This window comes from Mastomys coucha, unplaced genomic scaffold, assembly GCF_008632895.1.
Source record: "Mastomys coucha isolate ucsf_1 unplaced genomic scaffold, UCSF_Mcou_1 pScaffold14, whole genome shotgun sequence".
Lineage (NCBI taxonomy): Eukaryota > Metazoa > Chordata > Mammalia > Rodentia > Muridae > Mastomys > Mastomys coucha.
In genome coordinates, this window is record NW_022196896.1 from 120,473,800 (window position 1) to 120,487,792 (window position 13,993).

Consider the following 13,993-nt stretch of genomic DNA (forward strand, 5'->3'; position numbering starts at 1 on the left):
ATAAATAAATTTATATTAGAATTATGTGTGTAGGTGAAAGAGAGAGAAAGATAGAGACAGAGAGAGATAGAGAGAGCAATTAAGAGTCAATTATTTTGAAAGATATAAGAACAGGTGTGTGGGACTAATTTAGAGGGGGGAAATCTGTGTAACTATATTTTCAAAAAATATGTAATAAAGAAAATAAAAGGAGTGTCAGAAACACAAATAGAAATAAAATGTCACCTGCATAGTGAGCAGTATACCACATGAAAGTCTATTCTATGTAGATACCATACGGGTATTAAATCTTTGAATGAATGAGCAAATGGCTTGGAGGTATTTGGAGGATCATTCATGTATATAAATCTTCTTTTTAAATTATTTCTTCTAATAGAATTATTTATGACTTTGCTTTGTTACTGAATACACCTGAGAAAAATCCATTGAGATAAACATATGTGATACACAGACAATTCTGAATATATTCATACTCCACCAAAATGAGCTCTTAAAAAGTACACGTGTCTATACACTAAGAAATACATTCATAATTTATAAGTCCTAGAACCCATTGCCTGTCTTCTACATAGGAAATAAATGAGAAGGGGTAGTAAAATTCACAAGTTAAAGGATGAATTTGCAATCTCTAGAACTGTCTTGAAATAGATACTTATAAATATGGCTTACTTCTAGACACAGTGGGGAGAAAAGACCTTGGATAAATCTCAAGAATGAGTTTAGCCTCAAGGTGGGACCTTGGGCTGTGACTAGATTGGTATAATTTTTGTTAAATCAGGAATGGAAAACTTTAGAAATGAGAAAATACATTTTAATGTCTCTATAATTACCTTCTTAATTTTAAAGATAGAACAAAATTATATTTTTCTCTCTGACAAAACCATAAGTTTGATGATATAATTTTTGTGTTTTAATATTAATAAAATAATCTAGTGACCTATATTAATCAGATATTGTTTGGGGGATAAAGTCTAATGTAACCTAGTATAACAGTCTCTATGGAATGTTCAAGGAAGAAGGTGCGAACTTCCATGCATTTCAGAGTAAAAGCAAAAATATGCAGGAGAGTCAGTATGTGAGGCAGATTATGTCTCTAAACTCAGATTTGGATGTAATATTTCAACTTCCCTTGTGTTTACTAAGGGTTTTGTTTGCCTGCTTCAAGAAAAATTCTATAAAATTCTAATAAGTCTTAAGACAATTTTCAGACATTTCTTTTTCAGATTGTGGAAAGTGTACATGGAGAAGAATTATAACAAATTCTATACATCTAATTAACCATGAAACTCATGGAACAATAAACTTTCTGCCATGAACTTTTCCACACTCTGAGTACACTAAACCAATGAGCAGTCATGATTATTTGACAGCAGCATGAATTGATTGTTCATGTTATCAAATCTTTTAATAAACTTTAATTAACTTAAATCTATATTTTATGAATATGACTTTTAATCGTCTATCCACAACTTATAAAATCAACAGGATTTGAAAAGCATCTGCACCTTTGGTCTAATATAGGAAGTACATATCATATGTAAAATTAGTATATTTTAAATATGGAATTTCCCAGGAGTCTGAGACAATTGACATCTACTAATTAAAATCAGTATCACCCACTATTCAAACTCAGATATTGAAAGAGGAAAAATAAGTATTCAGGCCTATGGTCGATTTTCTAACTTTGAGATTTTCTTTATAAAGAGTTTTATGCTTTTATTTTTTAACTTAGAAGGCTATGCTGTACTAGTTGGATTTGATACTGTAATCTAAATGTAGATATGTTTTCTAAATGTTTTAGTATAATTAACTGAAGTAAGATAAGTATAATGTTATGGTTTAATCAGCATGTGTCTGAGCATAATATAAAGTGGTTATAGAGCTGTTAAAATTTCATAACCTAAGCTATCCTGGAACAATATCAGTTGTTGTTTTTTTTAACCTAATAAAGGCATTACTCAAAAATCTCTCTCTTTTGGATTGCAAATGCACCAGCAATCACAGGCTAGAGAAAGTAAACAAGTGTCTCTCTCAGCCTTTCTTACTATAAAAGCCTAATCCTTACTGCTCAATATGTCTCCTACTAATGAAATGAATGTTAATAGGCATTTTTACTGGTAATTTATTTTAAGTGGTCATATTCTTTAAAGTTTCAAATTTAATGTTGCAAATATAGAATAATTAATGCTTATATCTTCATATTATCCTATTTAGTATCATTTATGAAACATTCAGCATCATAGAATCAGTACTATTATGGTTGTTATAGATAATCTAATATTAATTTCAACTATTTTAAATAAGCTTTATAAAGATCTTATCCTACAAAATTAGTATTAGAATATTAGCTAGGAAAATGTGAAGGTTCTATAAACAGTATTTAAGGCTTTTTGAGTTACTTTAATTGCAAATATAGATGAAATGATATAAAAACAGATATTAATTAATGATATTAGTAAAGCTTGTGAAAATGTAGTGATTCTTTTATGTCATATGATTTTTATTTTAAAATTTGAGCTGATGAAGGAGTGCCATAAAGATGTGTAGAATTTTAACATATAAATTAAAGAAAGTTATACAATGCTTTCACTTGTTTTCACTGGTTGAAAAGGAGTCACTGCAGAGCTTGCGTAGAAACAGAAATGGGTCAATCCAACCCTTTCTTGCTTAAATTTTCATGTAAGTAGTTTCAGGAGACATGTGATAACAAGGATGGGCATCCATGAAATTGTTGCAGCACTGGGGGAAGCTTCAGGGATGAAATGTCTTGTTTTTAATTTAGACTTCGTTCTCTATGGAACGTGTTACTATTCCAGCAGTGGACTCTCAATATGAACATAGTTATAGTAATGTGTACTTATATAACTACAGTTAGACAAAACGATTTGATTGATATGAGAGAAAGCAGGATATAAACCACAGGGATTACTTTTAAACTCCTGTGACGCAAAGTTCAACAGTTTTGTGTTTTTTAAAAAACAATACTAGTTGCCTTGATAACATGAAAGTACTAAAGAGTGAATTAAAGTTTACTTTATTTTTTTTCTTAAGGAGATAAGGGTCCATTTATTCCAAATTCAAAGAACATGACCCAGGAACACAGGTTTAATTTACCCCTAAACTGCATGTTCCAATGTGGCGGCAGTTTCATAAAGATTTTGTGGTAACAGAACAAAGAAAGCCATAAATGAAGTACATTGTTAGCTGCGTCAGGTAGCTGGGTTATAGTAAACCAGAAAACCATCGCATACCTTCATATTTTCTGATGATATCCTTAGTTTTTGGATTGATGGAACCTAGGGGTCTGTTCATGCATTTCACATAAGATTTATCTGTTAGACACAGTTTGTCAGGTCTTATCTAAAGGTAAGTAAGGCTTGGCTATTTAGGGGTCTAAAAATCACACCTGAAAAACTGTAATGAGCCTCTGGACAGCCAACATTTCCCTCTCCACATCACTGAAGTCAGTAAGGCACTTGAAGATGTAGCTGCATTCCAGGAATTTTCATTCGCAGGAACTTCCAATACATTCACTCATTCATCAGCTTAACTTGCTGCACCTTTTCTTTGTACTGTTTGGACTGTCATTACCTCTTCAGTGGAAATGAGTAAACTCTTCTTATTCTTTTCTGTATCTTTTTAATTTTCATACAACGAATTTTGTTTTCTCCTTCCCCAATACCTCCTAAATTGTTCCCAACTTCTATCCCATTTCACTTTTTCTTTCTCTCTACTTTTGTATCTCTCTTAAACATACACACACACACACACACACACACACACACATACACACAAACACACACAAACACACACACGCACACCATGCACACAAAAGTAAAAAACAAAATTATGCCCCATGCACACATACACTAAAGGAGTTTGTTTTGTGTTGGTCAACTACTCCTTAGCATGGGGCTTGCCCCAGAGTTTACTTTAACGTATTCAGTGACACTCCATTCGATAAAACTGATTTTGCCTTTGCCAGTAGGTAACAACTGCAATAACTTCTTGGCTAGGGGTAGGACCTTGAGTTTGTGTCAACTTCTCCCTCTCAGTACCATGGTCATTCTGTGTGAACTTTTCAGGTCTCATGATCACTGTCACAGTCTCTGTGAGTTTGTGATTCTACATCAGTCCTATTATGCCTGGAAGATACTGTTTTATGAAGTCATCAATCACCTTTGGATCTTATAGTCTTCTGTCCTCTTTTCCCAATGACCCCTGAGCCTTGAAGTGAGGAATTTGATAAAACATCCCATTAAGGACAAACTACTTGAAAGTCTCTTGCTCTCTGCACATTGTCCACTGGGTCTCTGTGTTAATTGCAATCTCCTGAAAGATGAAACTCATCTGATGGATGTTAAGTGGGATCTGAAATACGCACCAGAGAAAACATTTAATATTTATTTGCATTTTATTGTTTTTATTCATTTATTGTGATATATAAAGTTGAAAATACTTATTCTCTTTTTTTTTTGAGAGGTAAATTTATCTACACCACAAAATGCAATTTGCTTAGGCTACATAAATGTTTACCTTGACTTAAACAAAGAATTTATACAGCAGAAAAGCTGAATTAGAACAACCATGATAGAAAAATCAAATGTAAAAACAGTTACATTTTAAGTCCTAAAATACAATCAATAATTTACAGACTATAGTAGAAGCAATCTGGCAATTCAAAGAAGTACAAAAGACCCTAGATACTTTGAGTGAACACAACAATCTGTAGAATGTTCATGTTCCTAGATGTCCAATAACTGACGGTATTTAGCATGAACACTACCCATGAAAAGCACCAAATGCTTACAGGGAGTAGTATTGAATAGTGTGGAGTTTCTTATTATTTTGTGTTTTTTATTATTTAAAATAATTTTTAAATTTAAACATAATTTTTTCATATTCTTTCTCTCCCACAAGTCCTTCCATATACTCTCCCACTCCCTACCCACCCAACTTTAAGTGTTTCTTAAAAACAAACAAACAATACAACAACAACCCCTAAAGCAAGGCAGTAGAATAAAACCACACAGACATCCCCCTCCAACCCCAACTTGTGAAAACAAAACAAAACACAACAAAACAAAACATAGTCTGCTATAATTATAACCAGTGCCCCGCCTGTCCATCATCAGAGAAGCTTCCTGCTGAAGAATATGGGACCAAATATAGAGACTCAACAACCAGACATTGTGCAGATAATTATAATCCTTAGAGAACTCATCCCTAAATGGGATGTCTTCATTAAATTACTCCCTTCAGAGCTCAGGGAATCCTGAGGAAGGAGAATAGGAGCCAGAGGGTTTGGAGGACACTAGGAGAACCAGACCCTCCAAATCCACTGAGGAAAGCTCACATGAATGCAGAGATTCTGAAACAACAAGCACAGGGCATGCATGGGTCTCTACCAGTATGGCATATAAACTATGGCTTCTGGTTTAGTGTTTTAATGGGAATCCTCAGTATGAAAATGAGTGGTTCTCTGATTCTTGTGCCTTCTCCTGGACTCTTCTGTTTCTCTTTACCAATTCTGATGAGATAGTTTTGTTTTATCTTGTTATACTTTATTTTGTTATATTCTAAAAAAATGAACGAATGAATGCCTAAGTACTAGGGTAAAGCTTAGAAACTGAACTGTCATCTAAAAGGGAAAATTATTCTTTTCCAGTAAAGTGACACTGGGCATATCAACTACTCTAGGACTCATGTTCAGGAGTAGTTGACCAACATGTAATGACACCACAGTTTTTTGTTTGTTTCTTTGGTTGGTTGGTTTTGTGTGTTTATGTGTGTGTGTGTGTATGTGTGTGTGTGTGTATGTGTGTGTGTTTTGTTTTTGTTTTTGTATGTGCTTTAATTTGGTTGGAGTAAGATTCATTTTATTTTAAATTTTAAGTATGTGTACAGGGGATAGGGTGAGAATGTGTTTATGGTTATCTAAAGTGTCACATGCCTTGTATGCTGGAGTTATAGGAGGTTATTAGCATCCATGTGGACATTAGACATGAAAACAGACTTTCTGGAATATGAGCCAGAGTTATCTTTTTTAATTTTTAAATTTTTAAATTGTACATTAATGTACAATTTAAAAAGAAGAGAAAACACACACACTCACACACACACACACACACACACACACACAATTTAAACTTTTCCTTACTTCTTCACACATACTTGTGACGGACACAATTGACGACTTCTTTATAGTTACCACATAGAGGTAATCAGAAGTAATCAAAATATTAATCCACAGATAAATGAATTAGGGATTTCAAGTATGTAAAACCTAGTCAGTACAAATAGAGCACAATAATAATTAACAGCATCAAGCATTATACTCATATTCTTTATGCCAAAGCATAAAAGCAGTTGCCAATACCTTACAGGTATGAGATTTCCCAGCAAGGAGAATCCATCATTACTTCCTAGAACAGAGAGCATGGCAGGACCCATGGTTTAAGACGTAATTTTAAGAAGTATGAGTTCTTGGTTTTATCCTAATTGTTTTCAAGCCTGAAAAATTTTAACCTGGTAATATATATTTGTTGTTGTCTCCTAGCCTCTCTGAATGTTAAATATTCATCATAGTGTCAAGTGAAATCTACTAAATTGATGATCAGCAATTCACCTTATTTTTTTCTTGGTTATTTATTTACATTTCAAATATTTTTTCCCTTCCCAGTTTCCCCTCTGCAAACATCCCTATCCCATTCCCCTTCCCCCTGCCTCTATGAGGGTGCTCCCCACGCACCCACCCACTCCCACCACACCACCCTGGTATTCCATTACACTGGGATATCGAACCTCCACAGGACCAAGGACCTCTCCTCCCATTGATGCCCGACTACGCCATCCTCTGCTACATATGCGGCTGGAGTCATAGGTCCCTCCATGTGTACTTTTTGATTGGTGGTTTAGTCCTTGGGAGCTCTGGGGGTCTGGTTGGTTGATACTGTTGTTCTTCCTATAGGGTTGCAATCAACTTATTTTCTTAACTTCCATTATATAAATTCCTACAAAAGTCTTCCTTGGCCAGGCAGTGGTGTTGCCTGCCTTTAATCCCAGCACTTGGGAGGCAGAGGCAGGCAGATTTCTGACTTTGAGGCCAGTCTGGTCTACAGAGTGAGTTCCAGGACAGCCAGGGCTATACAGAGAAACCCTGTCTCGAAAAAAATAAACAAACAAAAAAGTCTTCCTTATTTCTAATCAACTAAATGCTTTTAATTGTTGTTGTTGCAGTGATATTCTTAGGTGTGAGAGATTGCATAATCTACTCCAGCTAGTAAATGTGTAATACAGAAAACTATATTTTATAATGGTGCAACACGACATGTTTAGAAAATAGAAGTAAGCTCCTGGTCAAACTAATGAATAGAAAGCAATGTAAATGAGTGACATTATAGTAAAGAAGTTTCAATAATATTTACTTTACATTCACATGAAAGAGAATTCTTAGCTTTGCCACACTTTTTAAATTGTGTTATAAATGTGGTATTTATGATTATCCATATAAAAGAAATTACTACGTCAAAATGCATAAGTCTAGGCAAAATAGCTCACGAGTGAAAGAAACGTATGATTTGTTTGCACAGCTCAGAACCACAACCACACACCCAAACAAATCAAGTATTTTCTACCATAATTTGAATTTGCAATAAATAAACATTGAAATTTACTTCATGCATATCAGATTGCCATTCAACTACTTACCTTAAATCCAATCACAGATCATTCACCTGTGGTAGTTCAGATTAAAATACATTACTTATATGAAGATAAGCTGGCATATACTTCTAATATAATTAAACTATTCTGAGACATTTGATGATTCTGCACTTTTAGATTTCTCACATACCCTAATGAAACTTCCCATTTTATTTGTATTATAATTGAAGAAATTTGTTTAATTACCTTTCCTTACAAACCTAATGGGTGATTTTATTATAATCATACATTTTAGAGAATCTCCAGAGCATGTTAGTAAAGAGAGACTTTGCTCGCATATTTATTTTACAGCAGAGTTACCACCGAAAGCTCAGACACAGAATGCCCACAGTTCGTCTCTCACTTGTTATTCAGACTTTTTCTGTAGTCTGTGTTGTGTTTGTCAGGGCAAGCATTCTGAGCATTGATTTTTCATTTCTTAATTTTGGCATTGCTTTCGCTTTGCACTACTTCCTCGTGCCCTGAAAGCAGAAAAGCGGCTTACGGAGATGCTGCAGTCTTTGTGTTTGTGTGCATTTTATTGCTGCCCGCACACTGGTCTACTTGTGCAGTCTCAGGAGACAGAGACATTCCTGAATCACCCTGTTTCATTTATGCTTTCCGTTAAGGAACAAGGGGTGTTGGAAGAACATGAGAAGAGAATGTTGTTGGAGCTGTTCATGCCCAGTGCTGAGACCATTGCTCGCTTTGTCTTTGGGAATCAACTGAAAACTCAATGGTACCTGTAAAATGGAACACACACACCCTACCACACACACACACACACACACATAACACATACACATATATACACACTCATATTCACAGACATACACACCACACCACACTATACACACACTTACATTCACACACAAACACACACACGCCCCACACTCCATACACACACACACACACACACACACACACACACACAAAACGCTACATACACACACACTCCCATTCACACACAACACACACATACCACACACAACTCACACAAACACACACTCACGTAAATATACCACAAACACACGCACATACACACACACACACCACATACAACCTAACAGCCAACTGTCATGTTGTTTTTATGTAGCCAAGATTGTCTAACCAAGAGACAGAATGAACTAATTTCATTTTCTTTAGTTTCCTTAGGCCTCACAGTGAGCTTAGTTAGAAGTCTTATGCCCCCTCTTTATTTTTCTCATGATTCTCAGGAACCTATTGCTTGGAATTACAAAGAGAAGTTTTGCTTTGGATTTCTCAGCTGCTGTGATCTGTCACTGTCATCGAGAGAAATGCTGCTAATCAGTGAGAACATAAACAAGGCTTTTTCCTCTTGAATCTCAAACTTTCCCCAAAGAAATGCATATTGGATTGGTGGGGAAAAAAAAACCATTCTGTTATATTTCAACATGTGCTGTTAATGTTGCAAATGGTGTCTATGTGAAAGCCTATCTGATCCCAGAAGGATTACCCAGTGGGGAAAGCAGAGTTCCCCACAGAGATCTCCCAGACTCTTCTCAGTGCTGTAAACTGTGACTTCATTTATGTTGTCAACTTGGAGCCTTATAAGCAATGGGAAAGCAGCATCCAGTCTGACAAATGAAATAGTGGCAATCCATAATGAACCAAGTTCATGATGGCTGTGGTATAAACCTATAATGGCTGTCTATGGTCTGAGTGTATACAGGCAATGGAATTTTTATTTTAATGATTAATATTTGACCTACAGGTAAAGTACTGAGTTTAGTTACATACTTTATGAAACTTTATTTCAATAAATTCCTTTGATGTCATCATTTGTTTTGTTCTAGTAATTTATTCATACAACTACCTATTGAATTGCCATGGACCCTACCGGTTCTTCCTGCAAAGTAATCACTCAGTGTTTGGTCTATGTTCTTCAGTAACTGGATGCCTTCCTAAATGAATGTCTATGTTTTATTTCCAGTTTTTTTTTCCAGAAAAATGAACTTGTGCATTGAGTTGATTTCTTCTATTTCCTTGTTTTTATTTTTTTATTTTATTTTATTTTATTTTTATTGTCTCTTTGTGAATTTTACACCATGTACTCCAGTCCCATGCATCCCCCCCACCGCTCATTCCTGTCCTCCACCCTTGCAACCTTTGCTCCAACAGAGAAAACAAGATCTCGTTGTAGAAGCTGTAGTATGTGAGTGTGCCCCACAGTACACCCTTGTGTCCACACTTCTTTGCTTGAAAATGTTCATTGCAATGACTTATTAGTCTGGAATGAGGCTTCTGGTTCTGCTCCTCTATCAATACTAGAACTTCACTCAGATATCTTCTTGTTGCCTGTGTCAGGGGGCATCCTGTATTATTGGATCTGCAAGACCCTCATGCATTCCAGCAGTTGATCAATTGATAGATGTTGGGGTGGGCCAATTCAAAGCTCTGGATCAAGGACTGAAAGGTTTCTGAGCTGGTCACCCTGCCAACTTTCCTGTTTTCACGACCTCAGGGCCAGCTCACCAGCAACCCCTGCAATCAGGGCCAGCTCTATTCTTCTGACCAGGCAAGGTACAGGATGTGTTCTCTGGAGTTTTGCAACTGGTGAGGGACATGGCCAGTTTTCCTGATCTCATGATCCTAGGGCCAGCTCTCCGCACTACCATAGATGGCTAGGAATAAGAGAGGGGAGGAGCGCATGTCTCCCTCCTCTGTATAAGAGGCAGGGTCAGCTCCCCTGTGCTCATACCCTTGGGGCCAGTTCAACTCTACTGTGCTGCCCAGGCAGGTACCGTTCTCCCATTCTGATGACCAGCTCTCCCACCTGCCACAGTTGGTGAGGGGTGGGGAAGTAGGAGGGTATCTCTTCCTCGTCCATGCCACTGCTTGGCAGATGAGTGGTAGTGCCAGCTAGCCTTCATATCCTCAGGGTCACTCACCTGCAACTCCTGAAATGTTCAGTGTTGGCTCTTTAGCTGGCTAGGGGCTCCATCATCTCTGCTTCCATGCTTCCATGGCCCGCTCTCCCACAATGCACAGGGAAGGGATGGGGCCTGTTCTGCACAACCCTTAAACATAAACATGTCCCCAGATGGCAGCCCGGACATCCAACTGACATTTGCCAGTAACAGACCCCTGCTACTGCAGGAGTCATGGGCCAGACATAGCTTCCAGGTGGCAGGACGGGCCAGGACTTTACTATAGTCCCAGGTGGCATCATCAGCTACTCACATCAGGCTGTTTCTCATTACCCGGGAGTCTCCAGTTCGTCCTATCTTCACTGTGCCCACATCCTTCTGTTTCTCTTTCTCTTTCATTTCTCTACCACTTATTTACTTCTCGTGGTGACAACTGTGGTCTCTGAGTGTCTAGATTCATTTCATGAGTGCTCTCAAGAGTGTTCTGTTCTGCTGGTGCATTATGGCACTGGGCAGGGGGTAACCTTGGGAATGGTCCCCACCACCTTAAAAGTGTGCAATGCCAGACTGGTGGTTGTCCCAGGCTAACTCACTGTCAGTGCCCCGTGGCACCAGTCTACTGGTCTTCTTAGGTTCACCCCTTGCCCAGCCCATCCTAATGTTCCCTTTCAAAGGTAGTCAGTCTTGGGCTTACCGCCTGCTTGAAATTGATGGTCTCAGGCAGGGTTCTTTTAGTCTCCAGCTTTCGCGCTTGCTTCTCATCCTGGGAGCCCATCCAGATCTTCCAGTCTGGTTCCAGACTGGAGGCCATATCAGACAAGCTCCTTGTCTAGGCTACCTGGCACCAGACTGGTAGTCATTTCAGGCTATCTTCCCTATGCCCCACCTCCATTTTTAGAGGATGTTAAGTTACTAATCATTCAGATGTTCATAGGTCAAAGCATTGAGCATAGGCATAACCTCTCTTCTCGCTGCTACCTACTAATGCACATGGACATATTTGTAACAGGTTTGATTATTATTATTATTATTATTATTATTATTATTATTATTAATTATACTGGCTGTTTGAAATTTACTTTAGTCTCGTAGACTATATTTGTTTGTTTCTCTGTATAATGTAAGCATAGACCTATCAATCTTTTGTTTTCAGCTGTCAGATACAGCAGAGGAACTATAATAAATTGTATGAATATTTCATGTAACTAAGGACTATGAATTGCCTTTAAACAAAGAAATGCATGTTAATTGCTATATCCACTATTCCAAAGAAAATGGTTAAATTATCTACCTTTCTTTATGCAAAGACTCTATCAGAATTTGTTGGCATAATGTTATTGTGGATGGTGTAAAGACTATCTTTGTATTATTTAAGTACCTATTTCTTCCCCTATATCTGGTTGCAATCTGGAATTGACATTGTAATGCTTCTTCTAAGAATATTTGGTTTCAATGTTGTGTAAACATTTCTCCCCATTTAGTCTCTGAATTGTCAGTAAAGGCTGATCAGTCAATGGCTGAGCAGTGTATAGAATAGGGCTGGACTTCGCATCTCGGCCACGGAAGGGGTAGAGAGAAAAGGAAGAGAGGAGTCACCAAGAGGAGAAAGTTGAGAGACACCATGAGAACACATTTGGAGCAGAGAGAATCAGATTATTACCAAAATGCAAGTATCTCAGGGATTAAGACTGGGAGGTAGCCACATTAACTTAGAGGAATTGAATAGATTAATAAGTGCCTAGCTACTGTGCTGTAAGTCTATCAAATACATTTTAATGTCTCAGTCTCATTTATTTGGGAGTTGGCTGGGATGGAGGAATCACTTTTAAAATTGTACTAACAAGCATTATGTTCAGAAAAAATATGTCACAATATATGTTTAAATTATATATATGTATATGTATATATGTAACAAAAGAAACAGAACATATTTGTATTATAATCCTTGTAATTTTCAAGCTAAAACTATTTTAGTAAGCGTCTACATTAGTAGGTTTTCATAAGGCTTTTCTTTTTTTAAGTTTTATTGCATTATGATGAGAAAAGTTACATGATTTCAATTTATCTGAACTTCTTAACATTTAAAAACATATTTTAAGTAAATAGAATTAAATCACATTCTTGTTTCCCTTTTGTACCCCTACTCCTCCCAGAGACCTCCCCTTCATTTTTTGTCATACCTACAATTTCATTTTTTGTCATAATCTTTAAAATTTATAAAATATTATAACAATAAAAATGAGTATTATAAAGTTGTCTGATATAAAAACAATCAATTTAACAGTCTTATGTAGATGCTTGTCTACAGCAATACTGAAAATACATACATTTATCTCAATATAAATTTTAAGTAACTCCAAGCATATTAATTGTATATTTCGAAATAATACATCACTACTACTATTTTCTTAAATGAACATAAATATATAAAGTCTTTTGTTTGTTTGTTTTGTATTTAGTAGAGCTTAAAATCTCGGCTCTTACTGTGGTACAAGCCCAAAATAAGAGCAATATTTAGACATCAGATTTCATTGTAATAAGGCTTTACTTCAATGACCCTCACATCACCAAGGATTTTACCTCCATCGTAATTAAGCTGAGAGTTGAGAGTTCTGCTGCGCCAAGGAATGAATTGTAGGCACGATTTTTGGATTCAGACTTTCTGCTATGGTCAAAGCTATTTGACTTGAGTTAATGGCTTTATTTTCAGCCCACAGAGAGCAGGTTACATTCATTTAAGAAATGGTGTGTGTGGCTGGAGAGATGACTCAGTGGTTAACAGCACTGACTGCTCTTCCAAAGGTCCTGAGTTCAAATCTCAGCAACCACATGGTGGCTCACAACCATCAATAATGTGATCTGAAACTCTCTTCTGGGTTGTCTGAAGACAGCTACAGTGTACTTACATATAATAAATAAATAAATCTTTTAAAAAAAGAAATGGTATGTGTATTAAGATGGTCTATCCATAAAGTCCTTCACCAACTGTTCCAATGAACAATGGTTCTGCTTGGAGGGCGGCACAGACATTAGGTGAGGGTAGGAATCTGGTTCATTGGCTGTGATAATTTGGAAAAGCATTTATCTCAGAGAAAGAGTAACTTATAAAGTCCTCTTCTTCAAACTTGATACAAGAGTTACAAAAGTCAAACAAAGCATTCAGTCTCACTCTTTGTTGTTCTCTTACAAGTCACCTCCCTAATTAATTGTCTATGTTTCTTTTGGGTATATAAATACTTTTGAAATATGTAAGCTGTTCTAAAACTATAGTGTAGTATAAAAACATGAAATAAACAATTCTACTAATAGAGAGGCTGAGATAGGAGAAGCAAGATTTCAAGACCATTATGTTGTACACAGGCAGACACTGTCACAAACAAACAAGCAGAAAGTAATGT

The 13,993-nt window shown here is 36.5% G+C and overlaps 1 pseudogene; it reads right to left on the bottom strand.

The window, feature by feature from the left end:
* Positions 1-11,495: 11,495 nt before the first annotated feature.
* LOC116089652 lies at positions 11,496-11,605 on the bottom strand (annotated as a pseudogene).
* Between the last annotated feature and the right edge of the window lie 2,388 nt (positions 11,606-13,993).